The sequence below is a fragment of the Stenella coeruleoalba genome, assembly GCF_951394435.1.
Source record: "Stenella coeruleoalba genome assembly, chromosome: 11".
Classification (NCBI taxonomy): domain Eukaryota; kingdom Metazoa; phylum Chordata; class Mammalia; order Artiodactyla; family Delphinidae; genus Stenella; species Stenella coeruleoalba.
Genome location: NC_137157.1, coordinates 85,999,373 through 86,021,530, shown reverse-complemented (window position 1 = coordinate 86,021,530; position 22,158 = coordinate 85,999,373). Strand labels below are relative to the sequence as shown.

General features: G+C 37.5%; 1 long non-coding RNA gene across 1 annotated transcript in view; it reads left to right on the top strand.

The window, feature by feature from the left end:
- LOC307194741 overlaps positions 1–19,876 on the top strand; it is a 566,811-nt gene extending 546,935 nt beyond the window's left edge. The window contains exon 4 of the long non-coding RNA XR_013830618.1: positions 18,965–19,876. This is a non-coding gene — a long non-coding RNA (uncharacterized lncRNA). The remainder of the gene's footprint in view (positions 1–18,964) is intronic.
- The last annotated feature ends 2,282 nt before the right edge of the window (positions 19,877–22,158 follow it).

Sequence of the window (22,158 nt, the reverse complement as noted above, 5' to 3'; positions counted from 1 at the left end):
TTTTATAGATTTTTTTCATTGTGACTGTGGGAGGAGTAGATGCATCTAAACTCTAAAGCACCGGGTGCAGCTGAGACGGACAGATCTAATAAGGGACTGATTCACCGTGTCTGCCAAGGTCTGCTTGGCAAGCGCTTTGGATCCAGATAATACCATTTCCTCCCCATTGTTTGACTGGATATCCTTTGAAAAGCATAGCCATATTACCTCCTGTCCTTCCAACTCAATCACTCTGCATTTCCTTCTTTATTGTTGTGATGGAGGTAATACTTTGTAAAACTTAAATGTGCGTCCTTTTCTAGCTTTCCAAGCCTATGACGTTTCTTCTAGTTGGCCCAAGAGTTCATCACACCTGGAGAAGATTAGCAAATGTTGTTGCAAGTAGGATGATGTAATAGCTTCTGACATGGAAAATAAGATTTTTCGAATTCCTTAAGTTTCCTTGCAGTGTATCAAGAACACTGGTGGATAAAGAGAGGGAAGAAGTTAGCAATTCATCCAGAAATGTGTCTTCTTATTTTTTCTTCCTTGGGCTGCTGCTCAAAGACATAAAAGAAAGTAAGCAAGTGAGAGTAAGTGAGGCTAGAGTTGACTTTTGTGCCCACTTCTCATTTGAGACTCTGAGCCTTATAAGCTCTTCCTCGCATGACTTTGTGAAGGAAATATTATTCTTCTTATTTAAAAAAATTAAGGCGAGATGAACAAAATTAAGTGGAGATGAACAATTTGTTCGAAATCTTACAGATGGCAAAGACCTTGATTTGAACCCAGGACAGTCTGACTAACCACTTTTCACAATACCATACTACCAATAAGCAATTCCATACATACCTCTGTGTACTGAATTGTGCACAGTTAAAAAAAATAAAGTTAATGAAAGTAGTGAAAGCTAAAATAAAGTCAGTAAAACTTTAATACTTTGCATTTATGGAATAAATGGGTTTCTGACCATATTGTTAGTTAATGTGGTATCAGGGTATGACACTTGCTATGCTGCTTTAGCAGTCTATTAAAACCTCCTAAAATTTTGAGTCAAAATCAAGATTTAATATGTAACTTGAACTTCTATTTTGTCTTGCTAAAAAAAAAAGTTTGGGCTGTACTTTTGCTCAGTTGCATCCAAACTAAAAGCTTTTTTTTCCCCCATGTGAATCTCTTAAACAGTTTTGTTTATTGATAATCAAAAATTGTAATATAATTTCTGGTCTAGACTTATCTAGTACCATAGACTTCTACATTTGTAATTTCTTCAACACGTCAGGTAATAAATTAATTGCGACAATAGATATGCTCTTTCAAGCTCTTTTAAACAGGGTACTTTGTTCATATTCCAGCCATTCCCTTAGAGATGGTGTAAATATTTCAAAATTGTTTTGGGAACCAATCTCTTTATACATAGGTATATTTTGAGTCTTCGTGTTATTTAATCCCACCATCCAACAGAATATAAACTCTCTCTCTCAGCTAGATGTTATCTTCACTTTTAGGTGCTTGGCTCTTAATTTACATGTTTTAAAGTATTATTTTATAGTAGTTTATTTGAATTAAATAAGGCACTTTTCACATCAGCTTTTAAAACTTGATGGTTTCGTTCTCTTTTATTTATTTTTTTGGTAGACTTGATGTCTCTGGTGCAAGGCTTGCTTTTGCTTGTAATTCAACAGTGTTGCCAGTTAAATGATGTCCCCGTTGAAGTAATGTTAACCACCCTGGATTAAAAATGCTCTCAAGCAATTAAGCAGTGGTTGTAAATCCCTGGAATCTGGCAAAATAGTCAGCATCATGTGATAGTTGCATGACACATGATGGATCTAGTGTTTAATGTACAAGCGCTTGGTTAGAAAATGAAGGTGAACCCCTTGTACAATTTCATGTCTAAGACAGCACCAAGCAGAGGGGGGAAAAAAGGAAGAGTGGGGAATATGTGAATCCTGATTTCCCAGAAAAGTGAGGGGAGGCAAAATTTAACTGAGAAAAGTGATAAAATGGCAACAATTACATTAACTCCGTTACACAAATTGTGAAACACAAGTCACAATTTTTACTGTGATTTTACAAAGTGAACAAGACCGTTAAATTTATGAAAATACATTATGGACTATGCATCACATAGGATTAGATTTGTCTGCAACTGACAGAAATTCGCAAATGACAATGTTGTGAGCAACACAGGGGTTTTCTCTTTCAGGCAAACAGAATCTGAGTGCAACCTGTCCAGGGCTGGCATGATACCTGCATAATCATTAGGGATCCAAATGCCTTCTCTCTTGCTGCTGGGCCATAGACACCATATGGTCGCTTCCACTTCATGGTCGCATATGGTTGATTAAGCTTCAGTGTCTGGTCTATGGTCCAGCCAGTGAAAAAGAAGAACCCAAAAAGGGCAAGCTTCAACTATGAAGGAAGAGGGAGTGAAATGTATGTTGGGGACAACTTGCAATCTCAGGCACAAAATTATCAACCCAAATTATCTCACACATAAAGGTACAATACTGAGTGTTTAAAAACATTGAGGGCTTCCCTGGTGGCGCAGTGATTGAGAGTCCTCCTGCTGATGCAGGGGACGCGGGTTCGTGCTCCGGTCCGGGAGGATCCCACATGCCGCGGAGCGGCTGGGCCCGTGAGCCATGGCCGCTGAGCCTGCGCATCCGGAGCCTGTGCTCCGCAACGGGAGAGGCCACAACAGTGAGAGGCCCGCGTACCACAAAAAAAAAAAAAAAACCATTGATATTCATATTTTCAACGGTAAAACTATAGAGCATTCTGCTGTTTGTGCCAATGATTTTACCAAACAATTTAGTTATAAGAAGAGCCGTTTATAACACAAGGTGTTGGAAAGAGAGCCCTGGAAAAATAAAATACAAGAAAGATATGAAATATACTTTAAATTATTGTGATTTTAAAGTCTATTTTGTGGGAAAACTGTGCTCATAAAGGACCGAACCTTTACTCAGAAGAGGTTGAATAAAAGAGTGCAACTAAATTTTATCTTTAAAAGAATACATTTCATTAAAAAAGTTTACTCTTAGGAGGGCATAATAGCTGTATGAGGGCAGGAATTATGTTGTTCACTGTTATATTCTTGGCACCTAGAAGACTGCCTCCAACAAAGTAAGGGTTAAATACATGTTTGTTGAGTTATCAGATGATTGATTGATTACATTAGAATGAAAGACAAGAAATATTTCAATATATGAATTACAGGTAGATTCCTACCAAGGGGAATATAGTCGATACTAAATGAAAAAAAAATCAACACGGTAAATGAGATCACTTCCTCAACTTATTTAATAACATATTATGAGAAAGCTGTAAGGAAAGAACAATTTAAGTCTATATGAGACCCACTGAAAATGTCAAAATATATCCTAATTAAAAGCTCCTAAATTTCATCAAAGTAGAAAAAATGATGAGGATCAACTTACATAGAATGTAAAAATTTTCTGCAGCAAGTCACAATAAAATATATGACCTGGCCTGTAACAGAGTCATGAAATTTCAGGAAATTTAATGAAGTAGCTGTGGAATTTAAAGAAGAAAATCACAGAAGTTTATGAGTTTATCTTGTGAGTAAATGAAAACGTTATGAAAAGCTCTCAATTCTGCCGTATCTTTATATGACACCACTCATGAATATGCAAAAGGATGAATAATTCTCCAAAATATGTAAGCAGAACAAAAGCATTAGGAGGGAGCTGTGAAAGTTGCAAAAGTTGACGTGTACTTTGTCTTATTCTTGGTGTAATTGAGAAACATCTGGAGATTATTGAGTTTTCCAATATTCAGGTGGCTGGTGAATCAAGTATTTGGCTGACAGAGTCCAAATTTAAAATTATAATTTTTTAAAAAGTTTTTAAAAACAATTCTGTGCTGTTTTTAGAATTCTTTCTCATAAACAATAAACAAATTTTATTAAAGACCCTTTGCCTTCAAAAGAGAAACATTATTTCATTTTTTTCTCAGAGATGATAAATATTTTAAATGGATTTGGGAAAAAGGGAAAAAATATATCACAGATGCGTTTCCAAAGCTTTCAAAGAACATACGCCTCTTCAAAATTTCACGCGTAATGAATTTTTCTTATTTCAGAAATGAATACTTAGAGAAAGCAACACGATGATGATCACTGAGAATACGATTTTGTCTGTTTTGTTCACTCTACTCCCTGCGCCTGGAACAGGACCTGGCACATAGTAGATGCTCAATAAATATTTGGTGTATGATTGATTGAATAAATGACTGAAAAGCTAATTAGATGCAAATTTAATCCTAGAACTTCAATTTACTGAAATTCTGCAAATTCTAACTTCATCTATGAGTGTATCAACATAATCAGTTTTGGCAGTTGATTTACTTTATGTGATATTCGTAATAACAGAGCTGGCGCTTAACATTTTGAATTGGCCGATTGTTACAGCAAGCGCAGATGACTCATTCCCATTCCACTTTATCCTTAAGATTACTTTTAAAATACCATGGAGAAACATATTAGTGGTTGCCATCGATGGATGTTGGGAAATAATCCGTAACCAAATTGATGGAATCAGAAGGGCTCAGTGGCGCTGGGAAGAGATTTCCTAATCTGTGGAGAGAAAGTGATGTTTCACTGATCACACCCCCTAAGAACTTTATGATGCAATTTCATACATTCCCATAATTCACATTTTGGATTCAAGTCTTTCACTTCTAACATATACTGCTTTGGTTATAATTTGATATGATGTCACCATCATTGCTAGAAATGACATTAAGGAAATTAACGTTATTTTATTAAAAGCTTCCAGTATTATTCAAATTAATGATCCACTTGCGAGATTACTCTGAAGCTTCCCATAAAGCTTTTGTTTTGTTTTGTTGAAAGTCCTTATGTAGAGTAACCACTGCTCTGTGATTCCAAGGAATCACAACCTGGATTCTAAGCATTTGCATTCAGCCTACCTGGGCATCTTGGGAATGGGAGTATAATATGCGTTTTTAACTGACTGGAGAATTAGTTACATAGTAGGACTGAATGGCCAGTTTCTAAACGGTAGCTTGCCAATTGACCATAAAGGAAATCCAGTAGAAGTGTGGTGCAACTCTCTACTGAAATTATTCTCCCTAATATTACCAATGGAGGCTTTGCCAATTTTCTCAGTTCTGATAGTTTATAATGTCTCTGTTGATGTTCTAGTATTGCACCTCCACTCTCCTTTCGTTTGGTATCCTTCCTTTGTGCCCTTCTCTCTGGCTGCTTTTACTTTGCCCTTCACTTTTGGATCTCCTGTTTTTTAAGAAGTCAGTATTTGTTAGTATTCAGTTTCTGGCTCCCTGTGCATCATTTTGGGTTTTCAGTGTCCATTTCCTTGCTTGACTTCATCTCCCATCTATGTCTGGCTCTACTAACTAGATTCCTGAGCCCCTTTGCTCCTAGTGTGGCATGGGTTTCACCCTAGAAAGGAGAGGATAGCGTGCCATACCCCCATCCTGCCATATGTCTAAAATGTATCTCTTCTTATGTCACACCCCTACTTTCATCCCTTCTCAGGATGAAGTTGAAATTCCCTAACATTTCCTGTGAGGTTTTCCAGGATAGGGTCCAGGCTCACCTCTCCAAGAGCAAATTTCATCATTTGCTGTCTATCAGTGTTGAATATTTTCAGTTCTCCTAATGCACTCTGTTCTCTCTCCTTCCACATGCTTCTCTCTGTGCTGACCACACTCCTCTCCCTGATGGATAATGCCTTTTACTCTCAGGACTTCGTTTGTGTATCCGGTCCCTCATAAGACCTTCACTGTCACCTTATGGCTTGTAGATGGTGCAGCTACCTACTCCCTGGCCCCTTGTATTGGACTTACTACTATCAAAGAACTCCTGGTACTTCCTGTATTCTAGTTATCTAATGACTTCATTCTCTACTGACTAAATTTCTTGAGGACAAGACCTGTGACTTGTTCACTATTTTATGTATAGAAAAATGCCAAGCATAAATTAAGCAGCCAGTATTTTTTAATAAATTAAAAGGTAGGTATTTTTTCTTTTTCAGCATCATAGTCCAAAGGCTCAAAATTATTAATATTTTCTTTCCCTAGACTTCTATGGATTTTTCCCAAATACATGAATTTAAGATTATGATAAAGGACAAATAACTCATTTAAAACTATTTTAAATTTCTATTTTAAAATATAAAATTACCTTTGAGCATTGCCTTGACCATCTCCTGTGCATTTTGGGTATAGATCATTCATTATCATTAGTTCCTAAATAGTTTATAATTGTAGATTTTTTTTTGGTCCAGTATTTCAGAGGATGGTTTTGAATTTTTAAATAGTTAGGATCCTTCTTTACTATTTCTTCTGTAAATATCTAGTTTTATTCTTTTGTAGAGAGAGACTATAGGTAGCATATTTTTGACACTTTGGAATTTTTTTTTTTCACAGGGTATATATTGTTTTTGAAGGGTCATGTGCACTGGTTAACTTTCTATTGAAAGGTTTACAAAATTTGATATATATAAAATTCTGAATTCTATTATTCTAATTTTTTTATATCATCATATGTATTCTATAAAATTGGTTAAGGGCTGAGAAATGTGTGTTAAATTATGCCTATGTCAAATTATCACTAAATGCCAAGAATTTTTCTTCATGTATTTTGATACATTTTATGAGTTTTACCTCTTATTATTTTCATGACCCTCTTTTGTCCGTGCTTAAATCTACTTTCTGTTCTACTTTGTTCAAATTAATATAGCTGTTTGTCTCATTTTTCTCGATGCTTCCTAATGCACTGTCACCCATTTTTTTCTGTTTTACTCTTCCATGCTGTTTTGTTTCAGTTGTATGTCTTTTAAGTAGAGATCATTTGATTTGGAGTGCTATGAAATGTCTCTTCCATTTCCCCTCAAGCCGAATGAGAGGAGATTCAAGGGGGCCCTTTAAAGAGATTGCCTGGTGTGTGGGGGTCTGGGGCACTGATACTCTTGCTAGAAAAGCCTGAAGTCTGGCTGCTTTAGGAACAGCTTGCCATTGCCAGAAGTCTTTGGAAGGAAGAATTCATTCGGGCTTCCTGGGGACTCTTGAGGGCCACATGGAAGAGAGAGATATAAGTGGAGCTACCTTGGAGGGCGTTAGGCGCTTGAGAGAATGGAATTGGCCTCAGAAATTCAGGGTGAAGTCATAGATGTCCAGGCAGAGGAGACCTCACCTGTGTTAAGAGAGCAACAGTGGGGGATCCCACTGCCAGTGACAGGGCTCCATAGAAAGTACAAGCACACTCCAGGAGAAAGAATCAGCCTTAGATTCCAGCCAAGCCAGGGAAAACCAGTGCCAGATTATACTGGTGACTATTAAATGAGAACTTTCGGGCTTCCTTGGTGGCGCAGTGGTTGAGAGTCCGCCTGCCGATGCAGGGGACACGGGTTCGTGCCCCGGTCCGGGAAGATCCCACATGCCGCGGAGCGGCTGGGCCCGTGAGCCATGGCCGCTGACCCTGCGCGTCCAGAGCCTGTGCTCCGCAACGGGAGAGTCCACAACAGTGAGAGGCCCACGTACCGCAAAAAGAAAAAAAAAAAAAAAAGAGAGAGAACTTTCTTGGGCCTTACCTCTCTCTAATATGTCTCCTCGAAATCTGGAAGCTCTAGAGCCAGCCTGCTGATGGGATAAAGGGCAGTGAATGAGAAGGAGGGAACTAGAAACCTCCCCACGCTAGGTTTCTTACCTACTCCTTAGCCTGAGTGGGGAGGGGAGGAGTTTTAAATGAAGTATGGAGTCTGGAGTATCACTTGGGAGTGATCATTTAAATATCAAAATTAAACGTTTTGTGACTAAAGGTGGCCAGAGAACTTTTTATTTTCTGAGAGTGATCAGAAAAGTCATGGGATCTGCTTAGATTTCTGCTTAGAATTAGCCTCAGAGGACAGATCTGAATGGGTAGTGAGGGAAAAGAATTAAGTTTTCTGTTACATTCTTGGGGGATTAATCATAGCTGCCAATGACATTAAAGTTTGCCTTTTGTGTATTTTCCCTGATCCCTGGTTCTCAAATGCTGGAGAACTCATGATGAACACAGTAGAGCAGGCTTGTTGAAGAGGGTAGGCCTGAGCCTTTGGGTTTATACCAAGTTCTTAGATGATTCTGATTCCAACCAAAGTCTGAGAACCACTGTCTTGGATGTGTTATAGTGGAAAAGTACATGAGGCTGTCATGAGCTGCTTGCTGAATGCAAATTAAATCAGAATTCCCTCTGGAAGCTATCTGTACCTCTAGTCATTCCGATGTTTCTCAAATTGGTGATTCTTCCTATCTATGTCTCAACAACCATTTTCCTGTGTCTCATTCATTTACATCCCGAAAAACTAGTGTTCTTATCACCATTCCATGATCATTCCACCTCATTTTATATCTAAGTATAGTTAGGATGCCTCCTATTTTATTGTCATCCTGTGGATCATCAGGCAGTAATGATGAAGCTCTCAGAAAAGGACGTTGGCCTTGATACAGCGATGTCTTAATTAAGGAAGATTTTCCCCCTATTTCTTTAGATTTATTCTTTTCATTTTTGCCTTATATCCTTTCATGTTACTATAAATTATTTGACAAAACCTATATATTTGACATTTAGGCTTTTTATTTTCATTTTCCATTTCAGCTAATAATTTTCTTCATTCTTTTGAATTTTTTGTTAACATCTGAATATGCATTAAAAATGTGGAAAGCTTCATGTATTTCCATGTCATCCTTGTCAGGGACCATGCTAATTTCTGTATTGTTCCAATTTTAGTATATGTGCTGCTGAAGCAATCACTCAGCCAATATTTTAGAAAATACATTTGCTGTATTTATGGATGTAATAATGGATTGTATATTAGTTTCCTGTGGTTGCTGTAACAAATTACCACAAATATGGTGGCTTAAAACAGCAGAAATTTATCCTCTCACAGTTCTGGAGGCCAGAAGTCCAAAATTAGTTTCACTAGGGCCTAAATCAAGGTGCTGCCAGGGTTGTGCTCACTCCAGAGGCTTGACAGGAAAAATCTGTTCCTTGCCTGTTTCAGCTTCTGTGGCTATAATTCCTTTGCTTTTGGCCACGTAGCCAGCATCTTCAAATCTCTCTTTGCTGATCAGAGAAGAAAAAGAAAAAAAAGGAATCCAAATTGGAAAAGAAGAAGTAAAGCTGTCACTGTTTGCAGATGACATGATACTATACATAGAGAATCCTATAGATGCTACCAGAAAACTACTAGAGCTAATCAATGAATTTTGTAAAGTAGAAGAATACAAAATTAATGCACAGAAATCTCTTGCATTTCTATACACTAATGATGAAAAATCTGAAAGAGAAATTAAGGAAACACTCTCATTTACCATTGCAACAAAAAGAATAAAACACCTAGGAATAAACCTACCTAAGGAGACAAAAGACCTGTATGCAGAAAAGTATAAGGCACTGATGAATGAAATTAAAGATGATACAAACAGATGGAGATATATTCCATGTCCTTGGGTTGGAAGAATCAACCTTGTGAAAATGACTATATTGCCCAAAGCAATCTAGAGCTTCATTGCAATCCCTATCAAACTACCAATGGCATTTTTCACAGAACTAGAACAAAAAATTTCACAATGTGTATGGAAACACAAAAGACTCCAAATACCCAAAGCAATCTTGAGAAAGAAAAACAGAGCTGGAGGAATCAGGCTCCCTGACTTCAGACTATATTACAAAGCTACAGTAATCAAGACAGTATGGTACTGGCACAAAAACAGAAATATAGATCAATGGAACAGGTTAGAAAGCCCAGAGATAAACCCATGCACATATGATCACCTTATTTTTGATAAAGGAGGCAAGAATATACAATGGAGAAAAGACAGCCTCTTCAATAAGTGGTGCTGGGAAAACTGGACAGCTACATGTAAAAAATGAAATTAGAACACTCCCTAACACCATACAAAGAAATAAACTCAAAATGGATTAAAGACCTAAATGTAAGGCCAGACACTATCAAACTCTTAGAGGAAAACATAGGCAGAACACTATATGACATAAATCACAGCAAGATCCTTTTTGACCCACCACCTAGAGAAATGGAAATAAAAACAAAAATAAACAAATGAGACCTACTGAAACTTAAAAGCTTTTGCACAGCAAAGGAAACCATAAACAAGACAAAAAGACAACCCTCAGAATGGGATAAAATATTTGTAGATGAAGCAACTGACAAAGGATTAATCTCCAAAATTTACAAACAACCCATGCAGCTCAATATCAAAAAATCAAATAGCCCAATCCAAAAGTGGGCAGAAGACCTAAATAGACATTTCTCCAAAGAAGATATACAGATTGCCAACAAACACATGAAAGAATGCTCAACATCACTAATCATTAGAGAAATGCAAATGAAAACTACAATGAGGTAGCACCTCACACCAGTCAGAATGTCCAACATCAAAAAATCTACAAACAATAAATGCTGGAGAGGGTGTGGAGAAAAGGGAACACACTTGCACTGTTGGTGGGAATGTAAATTGATACAGCCACTATGGAGAACAGTATGAGGTTCCTCAAAAATCTAAAAATAGAACTACCATATGACCCAGCAATCCCACTACTGGGCATATACCCTGAGAAAACCATAATTCGAAAAGAGTCATGTGCCACAATGTTCATTGCAGCTCTATTTTCAATAGCCAGGACATGGAAGCAACCTAAGTGTCCATCGACAGATGAGTGGATAAAGAAGATGTGGCACATATATACAATGGAAAATTACTCTGCCATAAAAAGAAACGAAATTGAGTTATTTGCAGTGAGGTGGGTGGACCTAGAGTTTGTCATACAGAGTGAAGTAAATCAGAAAGAGAAAAACAAATACCGTATGCTAACACATATATATGGAATCTAAAAATAAAAATGGTTTTGAAGAACCTAGGGGCAGGACAGGAATAAAGATGCAGACATAGAGAATGGACCTGAGCACACGGGGAGGGGGAAGGGTAAGCTGGGACGAAGTGAGAGAGTGGCATGGACATATATACACTACCAAACGTAAAATAGATAGCTAGTGGGAAGCGGCCACATAGCACAGGGAGATGAGCTTGGTGCTTCGTGACCACCTAGAGGGGTGGGATAGGGAGGGTGGGAGGGAGACACAAGAGGGAGGAGATATTGGGATATATGTATATATATATAGCTGATTCACTTTGTTATAAAGCAGAAACTAAGACACCATTGTAAAGCAATTATACTCCAATAAAGATGTTAAAAGAAAATCTCTCTTTGCTGTATCTTCACATTGTTTTCTCTCCTATGTATGTTTGTTTCAGAATTCCCTCTGCCTCTCTCTTAAAAGGATACCTATGATTCCATTTAGGGTCCATGAGAAAAATAAGGATAAACTCTTCCTCTCAAGAGCCTTAACTTGATTGCATCTTTTGCCGTATAAGATGATACATTTGTCCTTTGGTATCTGTGGTGGATTAATTCCATCCCCACCAACCCTGCAGACACCAAAATCTGAGGATGCTCAAGACCCTTATGTAAAACGGTGTCATATTTGGATCTAACCTATGTACATCTTTTAAATCATCTTAAGATTACTTATAATAGCTAATACAATATAAATGCTATGTATATAGTTGTAAATATAATGTAAGTGCTACATAAGTAGCTGCAAGTGAGCAGTAAATTCAAGTTTTGCTTTTTGGAACTTTCAGGATTTAAAAAAATATATTTTCAGTTGCAGTTGGTTGCATCCGTGAACGCAGAACCCATGGATATAGAACCCATGGTTACAGAGGATACAGAGGGCCATTGTTTTCACAGGTTCTGGGAATTGGGATGTGGAGTATATTGTCAGGGGCCATTTTTCAGCCTACCTCAAACATGTCCTCCAGCCTCCCTAGTGTACTAGGACAGCTTGAAAAATACACAGATCTCTTTGGACTTAATTGTACCAGCTCTGAGCTAAATCTAATTGCTGGGAACTTAGAACACCACTGAGTCCATTTGTTTGAATGAGGGTTTTGGAAGGGTCACATGACAAATGGAATTCTGATATGAAATATCACACCCTGAGTTCGTCCTCTGGATTCTCCCAGTTCCTCAGTATAAAGCTGAGATAGATACCATGAACAACCAGCTGAATCCCCATGTCAGCCCCTCGCCTAAGAAAGTAGCACCATTTAGTAGGAACAGCCCTGTGGAAACTCCCAGAGCTCCCATCCCCACCACTGCCATTCCCATTGACAAAATGAATTCTATTCTCAATGCCTATTTCATTTAATCCGAGTTCAGAGTCTCCGGTGGAAGAATCTATTTGGAGAAGCCTAGGTTCTGTGCCAATACCCTAGGTGCTAGTAGTGAAAGGCAGAGGAGTGGGTTTTTGTTTTTTTCAGGTTCTGTAGTGGGAGAGAGTTCAACAACAATGTATACGATGAGGCATTCTCCAGGTATAAAAAAGTAGTTCAGGTTCTAGGCAGCCGAAGAAACACAAGTGTAATTTGCTCAAGATCATAAAATGAAAGAGCTGAATTCACTGTGCAACTCCTACTCTACAACAAACACTGTCACCCTTGGTAACTAAAAGGCCCATGGTAGATATTGTATATGATTAGGTAAATAATGATAATATTTTGAATTTATATTATTTCTCAACAAACAGACTAGCAAATCCTGAACTACTTTAACACGTTTGCCCTTTAAAAACTTAGTCGTTTGAACAAGTTTATTACCTTATTTTGCAGATGACTAAACTGAAATAAAGAGAAATTAAATGACTTCCCCACGGTCCAACAGTCAGTAGTAGGTTTACCGTTATTTGTTTTTCCTAACTCTGTTTCAACACACTAGTGTCTATTGCCTGCCTTCTGAAAAGAAAAAGATAAGGAGACAGACTAAACACTTTGAAAGTGAATGATATGTTTTCCTCCCTGAAACTTTTTGTATGATGCAGGGGTTAGTAACAGGAAACCTGAAATTTAGGAGATATAGAAAATAATAGATTTGGTCAGACTGGAGGATTAGAGCTAAGTTAAATGATCATAGCTTTAAATAATGCAAAGTCCAACTTTTTTAGATGGAAAGGTACTCTGAAAACTTCTTGGCATATTTCCGCTTCAATAATCCAACACCATCTGTGAAAACAAAACAAATATTATAGGCCTCCACTAAATGGATTACGTGTTTCTTAGCAGACACCTGTTTAGAGCACTTAGGTATTAGGTGATTCAGGGATCTCAAATGCATCCGTATCTACTGATTGAGCCTAGATATTGAATTTAAATGTCAGGGAATACAGTGACAGTTTTCGAGGGAAACTATAATGAAAAAATATTATATATTTTAAGCTCGTTGAATTTCAGATTGTCAAGGGCAGAGTTTTAATTCATCTGTACAGAACATTAACTTAGAAATGCTTTCACAAGAGAATTTTGTTAGGAATTGTGTTAGAACACTCATTTCCTCCCTGCTCTTTTTTCTTTCTGTTTCTAAAAAAATTATTTAATTACTATTTTTAATAGCTTTAGTTTTGGGGGCAGTTTTAGATCCACAGCAAAACTGAAAGGAAGGTACAGAGATTTCCTGTATTGCCCCTTCCTTACCCCCATGCACACTAAGCCTCCTCTGTTGTCAGCACCCTCCATCTGAGTGGTACGTTTGTTACAATTGCTGAACCTACACTGACACATCATAATCATCCAAAGTCCATAGTTTACATTAGGGTTCACTCTTCATGTTGTACATTCTATGGGTTTGGACAAATGTGTAATGACAAGTATCTGTCATTATAAGATGGTACAGAGTATTTTCATTGCCTTAAAAATCCTCTGAGCTCTGCCTATTCATCCCTCCCCTGTTTCCCCAGCCCTGGCAACCACCGATTCTTTCACTGTCTCCTTAGTTTTGCCTTTACCAGAATAACATGCACTTGGATTCATACAGCCTGTAGTCGTTTCATTGGCTTCTTTCACTTAGTAATATGTATTTAAGTTTATGCCTTTTCATTGTTCGATAGCTCATTTTAGTGCTGAATATACGTATTATATATATTATTTTCATTGTCTGAATGTACCACAATTTATCCATTCACCTACTGAGGGATATCTTGGTTGCTTCCAAGTTCTGGCAGTTATGAATAAAGCTGCTATAAACATGCATGTGCAGGTTTTTGTGTGGACATGTTTTAAATTCCTTTGGGTAAATGCCAAGGAGCGTAATTGCTGGATCATATGTTAAGAGCATGTTTAATTTTGTAAGAAACTGCCAAACTGTCTTCCAGTGTGGCTGTACCATTTTGCAGTCCTACCAGCAGTGAATGACTGTTCTCTTTGCTTCATTTGTTACCAGGAATTGGTGCTGTTAGTGTCTGCATTTGGGCCATTCTAATAGGTATGTAGTGATACCCCACTGTTGTTTTAATTTGCATATCCCTGATGACATATGATGTGGAACATCTTTTCATGTGTTTATTTGCCAGCCATATATCTTCTTTGGTGAAATGTCTATTAAGGTCTTTGGCCCATTTTTTAATTGGGTTGTTGACTTTCTCGTTGTTGACTTTTAAGAGTTCTTTGTTTATTTTGAGTAACATTTCTTTCAGATGTGTCTTTTGCAAATGTTTTCTCCCAGTCTGTGGTTTGTCTTCTCATTTCCTTGACATTGTCTTTTAGAGAGCAGAGATTTTTAATTTTAATGAAGCCCAACTTATCAATTATTTCTTCCATGGATTGTATCTTTGGTGTTGTATCTAAAAAGTTCCTGCTGTATTCAAGGTCATCTAGGTCATCTGCTAGGAGTTTTATGGTTTTGCATTTTACATTTACTAGTAAAATTTTTAAAAGAATTTGTTTTATCCTTTGCAATACCCAAATAATAACATGTTGGCCTTTCTTGCATATGATACAAGGGCTGCTTGAGTGAAATTTATGCTCGTTTCTCCTCTTTTTTCAGTGTTTCTTGCTATGACTCATGTCACTGGAGGATTTAAAGGTATCTTAACTCATTAAAGAGAACAAGTTTAGGATGTGTTGAATATGTTACATGTTTTGAAAGCCAGCATAATGCTGGAATGTGTAAACATGCATAATATAAACAGTTCACAAAGCACAGTGTTCCTGGTTTGTTCAGCAGTAACTAGACTCTTAAAAGTGTGTGCTCCAGGGCATTGGAGCCTAAAATGTAAGAAGGAGGTGAGAACTTGAAAGGAATTGCAAGCAACTGAATACAAATAAATGTCTGCCCACCTTGTGAGAAATGACCCCTTTCAGTTTTCCTCTACATCAGATGCCATGTTTCACAAGGAATTTGGGTTCATAATTAGCCATTGGGTTCATAATTGGCCATTGTCGTCTCAAGTGGAATTGTCTTCTAAGCTGGCTGTGTCTATTTGGCATTTGAGAAAACATGAAGATTTCTTATTCAGGTCTGATCGTGATAACCTGGTATGCATGTTGCAGACAAGAAATCAATGGCATTCAGTCTCTGCTTGAGGTCAAGAGAAATTGAGGGTCTGAAGTAATAGAGGCAAAGAAAAAGGCATGTACGGAGTACCTTTGATATATACATCCAAGGTTTTGAAATTCTGGGCAGACCATCAAAATGTAACTCTATACGTAATCCCAAAGAAAGTATAAACGGAATATTTCCTTTTATTACCACTTTTATGTATTTTTCCCCAAGCTATAAATCCTAAGAACATTTTCTTGGCTTCAAAGTTTGTAAAATTAAATGTCCTAGATGCTTCAAATGTAAATCATCCTCTAATAGAATCTTAGAAGCTCAATTTAAATGCTCAAACTTCTATTCTGGGTTCTAGTAATATAAAATATAATGTTTCCAATAAACTTCAAAGACTGCTATTTTGTGTACCGGAGGTGTCTTTTATGCAGAGGTTTTGCTTTTATTAGTTTTATCTCATCTCTAGAACCTTGGAAAGAATGGCTGGCTTCACAGAAATGCTGCTTGACTTACAAAGTTTGACCAGTTGAGGAAAACAACCTTATGTAAGATGAAAGGGTGCTGGGGGACTGCATGGAAACCAGAGAAATGAGAATAGCTGGTGGAGAAACTTTCCTGTGTGCTTCAGCAACTACTGCTCTAATTGTTCCATTTCTGTGGTTTACATCTATAGAGACTTCAGGAGCATATATATGAGAAAGTGTCACTCAAAGTGACAGTTTAAGCCACATGTCCCTAAATTTCCAGCAGAACCATGCATTCAAAATCAAGCCTTGAATGCACAAATTAACCGAAAATTCAAAACTGAAGTTTTGTCCTTAAAACTAGTTCGGCCAGCTACAGATGACTTGGACCTAAGATACCACGGGCACCGCATGAGAGATGACTACAGAGCATGTTTTGTTGTCAAGTTCATGATCGCCTGATTCATGTAGAAATAGAGCCCTCAGTTTGGTTCTCCACTACACATTTATTATTTTCTGAACCAAATTCTTTAACGATGCTAAATTCCAATCCTAAAAACAATATAGTACATAGAGTGGCAGCCCTGGGGATAGACTCCGGGATATAGATTACTCCAGCCTACTCCCCCGTATTTCCTTTTTCTTTTCTGTGCCTCAGTATCTTTAATGCTGGACCATTGATAGTGTCCAAATTGAGATCTCAGTTTTTGAAGCTGGGAGAGTTAACATATAGGAGCCAGAAAACCATCATCAAAAGCTAGAGAAGTATCAGGGCTCAATAAGGGAAGGACAAGATTTTAAGGAGGGCAGACGGTAACAAAGTGTCAGCATTTGAATGATGTTTCCACATTCAGATGTGATAGAATGGTACAGAGTCTAGAGAGGGATGAACAAACAACAAAGGAATCAACAGGCATAATAATGCTACTACTACAGCACATTTATCTTATGCTGCTAAATGCACTGGGTACTTCCAGACTTCATTCGCCTTGACTATGCAGAAACATTTCTTACAGTCGACTCTATTTTTAGAACCACAAGCCTTCTGGACGACAGTTTGCATACATTATTTTATTTAATATTCCAAAGAAGACTAGCGTTTCCTGTTTTTATCCCCACTTTCCATGTCGAAGAGACTGAGGCTCAGAGAAGTCAAGCAACTCTCTCAGTGTCACACACCCAGGTCTGTCTGACTCTCGAATCCTAGATTTTAACCCACACACTTTGCTGCCTCTTTTATACTGGACTGAGAAGGAAGTGAAGAGGTGAAAGAGGTGTGATACAAGGATAAAGAGACTGATTTTCTCTATGAAATATAACATTAGGTTTTAAATAATAGTTCATCAAGCAATCTAGAAGCACAGAAGCTTGAGGTCAGATGGACGTGCTGGTGATGGCAAAAGAAAAGAGAGGGTAACTGAGATGCGGTTGGAGCATTGAAGAACTACAAGAGGATTTATTGGATGCTTCTTTTAGATGGATGTTGATGCTTCCTGTATTGGTGTTCTCAAAATGGGTGTGTAAGGGGAGCTATTGAAATAGGGAGAAATTGTAAGAATTTTAATCACTTACACAATTTTAATCAAATAGTTATATAATATTTATTATCAAAAAATGATATTTTATTTGATGTTAAATATACAAATTGGTCCTGGCTTCTTCACTTGGATGTACAAGAGACAATCATACATGATGTACATTTCCCAACACATCCTGAAAAAACAGCAGGCATTTCACAACATAGGAGTTGTATTGGGATGTATCACAGTTTATTGATACCTGTACCCAGTGAAGCGGATTTATGGATTATAATATCCGGTCGTAATTATACTAACCCTTCCCCAAACTGACAAGTGTTTCTAAAAGATTCCTACTAAGAAACAATAGATTGAGAAAAATTAATAATGCAAAAACAAGCAAAGAAGACACTGGGCAGAGCTGCTCTCATTTCTACTCGTAGCTGTAAAGTGCTTGGTCAGCCTTCTTATAAAGTAAAATAAGGATCATTAATCATACCAACATGTTCGTACCGCATTCCTCTCACTGAGATCATTAAAATTTTTGTACACTATAAAATGAAATAATATAAATTTATGCCATTTTATTTTCTCTTTAGGTTTGGAATTAAACTGTGGCCTTAGGGTAGGTCTGACAGTGTGGGATGGGAGGAAGCATCTCACTTTGGGATGGTCCCATGGGCAGTGGCAGTCTTGGAGGCAGATTCCAGGAATCAGCATCCTTGGTCCAGCAGGAAACACAACGTTTCTTATATGGGGTGTGCTGAGGTGACTGGCAGTGTTCCTAAGCGCCAAAGATGCTGTGAGTTGGTGCTTCACAGAGTCCACAGAGGATTGCACAAATCTGGATTTCTATTGGGGCAAATTCTTTACTTCATTTTCCCCCTTCCATAGTCTTTGAAATGTAAAAGGAAGATTTACTTGGTTGAATTGTATTCTTCCTTTATCTTAAGGATATGTTCAAATCCTAACCCCCAGTATCTGTGAATGTGACCTTATTCGGAAATAGGGTCTTCGGGGAAGATTAAGATGAGGTCATACTGGATTAGGGTGGGCCCTAATCAAATGACTGGTGACCTTATAAGAAGAGGAAAATTGGGGCTTTCTGGAGTTTTTTCAGCTTTATTGGGATATAATTGACATATAACATTGTTTAACTGTAAGGTGTACAAAGTATTGATTTGATACATACGTGTTTCAAAATGATTTCCATTATAGCATTAGCTAATACTTTCATCACTTTACCTAATTACCTTTTTTTATGGTGAGAACATTTAAGATCTACTCTCTTGGCAACTTTCAAATATACAATACAGAACTCTTGTTAACTATGATTACCATGCTGTGAGTTAGATCCTCAGAACTTATTCATCTTATAACTGAAAGTTTGTACCCTTTGACCAACATCTCCCCACCTCCCATACCCCCAGCTCCTGGTAACCACCACTCTACTCTCTGTTTCCATGAGTTAAGCGTTTTTCGATTTCACATGTAAGTGATACCATACAGTATTTGTCTTTCTCTGTTTGACTTGTCTCACTTAGCATAATGCCCTCAAGGTCCATCCATGTTGTCTCAAACGGCAAGATTTCAAGAAGAGGAAAATTTGGACACAGAGATAGACATACGAGGGAAAATGCCACAGAACACAGATGAAGAGATTGGACAGATGCATCTACGAGCCAAGGAACATCAAGGGTTGCCAGTAACTCCCAGAAGCTAGGAGAGAGGTATGGAACGGATTCTCTCTTAGAACTTCCAGTGGTAGCCAACTCTCCTGACACTCCTAGATTTTGGATTCTGGCCTCCACAGCTATGAGAGAATAAATTTCTGTTGTTTTAAGTCGCTTACTTTGTGGTAATTTGTTATGGCAGCCCTAGGATATTAATATAGATGTGTAGAAATCAACTCTCTATTTTAGGAGGAAGTTAATTGGTTTGCCCATTACGCATCCTTAATACAGAGCAGAATCAAGGCTAGCTATATGAACTTGGGCACATTACTGGGCTTCAGTTTCATCTAGAAAAATAATGTGTTAGAACCTAGAAGCAATTTAAATTTTTCTTCAACTTCTTGAAGTCAAAAAAGTGTGTGCTTAAGTGTGCCCCTCCCCCCTTAAAAATAAAGCAGTTATTGTACACTACTCTGTTTTGAGCAGGCATTAAAACAACATAATTGATCTTTCCCTTCTAGAACGGTGGTTCTCAAACCTCAGTGCACATCAGAACCACCTGTAGGGCTTGACAGACCCTGAGCACTGGGTCCCACCCTCGAGTTTCTAATTCAATAGGTCTGGGTAGTTGCAGTTATAGCAAGTTCCCAGGTGGTGCTTTGCATTACCACTCTTGAGAAACACTGCTCTAGTGCACGTTTTCTAAGCCTCCTCCTATTTTGATTTTGATCTGGGACGCTGTGAAGTTCTTGTGTGATAGTGCAGGTGTAACCAACAGCAAGACAGGGTTTGCACAGTTGCAGTTGCAGATATGTTTGGTAAATTGGGTGGGGGAAGATGAGGGCATTATTTTCTGAGTGCTTCTATTATCATAGTAAAGTATGGAATCATTAGCTGAGAGTGAGGAAGGCAGGGATAAGTATTGGATGTTTAAAAAAGGAGAAATAGCTGTGAAACTGTGGAGAAGGGGAGAATTAACTGATGAGCAAATGTTAAGTTTTCCGGGCAACTGTGAAGGCTCATGGTTAGAAGTTTAAAGTGAGATGGGTTAGCAATCTGGCTGGTTCTTAGTCAACCATATGAATCACTCATGTATAATCATGAAGTATGCAGAGATTTAATCTAACTAGAGTTGGGGTTCTGTGAATGAGAGAGAGGTTGGATGTCAAAGTGTTGAGATTATACACAAGGAAATGACAATGGTGATGGACCAGGCTAAGTGATTGTCCAAGTTAATGGACCTCATTCAAAGTTGGGATGCACAATTTTTGGAATTGGGGTATTAGAAATACAGGAGGTAGTGGTTGGATGCTTAGATTAGGTTTTTGTAGGCGATAGAGTAGTATCAATAAATCATTTAGTGGCATATAGTGGCAAACCTAAGACTGGCTAGATGGGTAAATGTTAAATTTACTTTTGTCACTTACCAAGAAGTCCCCAGGTAGAAAATCCAATAGACAATCCAAGGCTGGTATAGTAACTCATTGTTGGCCATCAGCTTAGATCTCTCCTCTCTCTCTCTCTCTTGTTCCCTTTCCTTCTCTCTCTCTCTCTCTTTTACATAGTGATAGATACAGTTTGTTTACATATTTATTTTCCTACTTTTAAGATTTGGCATCTATGCTTCTGAGAGTGATTAGACTACATTTTCCTCCTTTTTTGTAGTATCCTTCTACGGTTTTCATTTAATAATATGCTGAGCGCATAAAGGAATTTGAGTAGGTTTTTTTCCCTCTATTCTCTGAAAGGATTTGTGTAAGATTGATATAATATTTTCCTTAAGTGGCTGGAAGAATTCCCTAGTGAAGCCATTTGGACCTGGAATTTTCTTTGCGTAAAGGTTTGTAAATTAAGTATTCAAAATTTTAAGTGTAAAACTATTCACCTTTTAAATGTATTCTTGTGTTAATTTTGGTAAGTTGTGTTTTTCTAAAACTGTATTTATTTATGTCAGGAAGTTGTTTGTAGTCTCTTAGTGTAAGTTGTGGTTCCTGGACCAGCAGCATCAGTATCCCCTGGGAATTTGTTAGAAATGCAAATTCTCATCTTTTCCCAGACTTAATGAATCAGAGGTTTTAGAGCTGGGGTCCAGCAACCTGTGTTTGAAGAAGCCCTCAAGGTGATCCAGATGTGGGCTAAGGTTTGCAAGCCACCGCTCTTAGTTAAGCTTTGGGGGCATCCCACAACTTTGGGATGTAGTCTTTCCATTATTCTAATTTTATTCCATTTATTTTAATTTTTCACTGTGAATTCTTCTTTGCCATAAGAGTCATTTAAGAGTTTTGCTTAATTTTATTTTAAAACATTTTTTTAATTGTTAATATGTCAATCCCAATCTTCCAGTTTATCCCTCCTCTCTCCTTTCCCCCTTGGTAACTATATGTTTGCTTTCTACATCTGTGACTCTATTTCTGTTTTGTAAACAGGTTCATTTGTACCAGTTTTTTAGATTCCACATATAAGCGATATCATATGATATTTGCCTTTCTCTGTGAGACTACTTCACTCAATATTACAATCTCTAGGTCCATCCATGTTGCTGCAAATGGCATTATTTCATTCTTTTTTTAATGCCTGAGTAATTTTAAAATATTTGTTTAATCTTTTTGTTTTGACTTCTAACTCAGTTTCACTGTGGTCAAAAAATATATTTTGTATGATGTTAGTCTTTTGAAATTCATCTTAACTATGGCCCAGGATATATTTGGTTTTGGTAGAGGTTTTACGTAAACTAGAAAAGAATGTATATTCTGCAGTTGGTTGTGTACAGTGTTCTATATGTTAATTATGTCCAGTTTGTTACATGTTCAAATCTTATATGTGCTTATTTTGCTTATTTTGTATCATTTTGAGATAGTTATGTTAAAATCTCTCATTATGATTGTGGACTTGTCTTTCTGAGTTTAGTTCTCTTAAAAATTCTCCTATTTTAAGGCTATATCATTCAATGAATAAAAACGTAGAATTATTTTATCTTCTAGCTGATTGACAGTTTTATCATCGAAGTGACCCTCTTTATCTCTAAGAATACATTTGTCTTAGCTCTGCTTCATCTGATATTAATG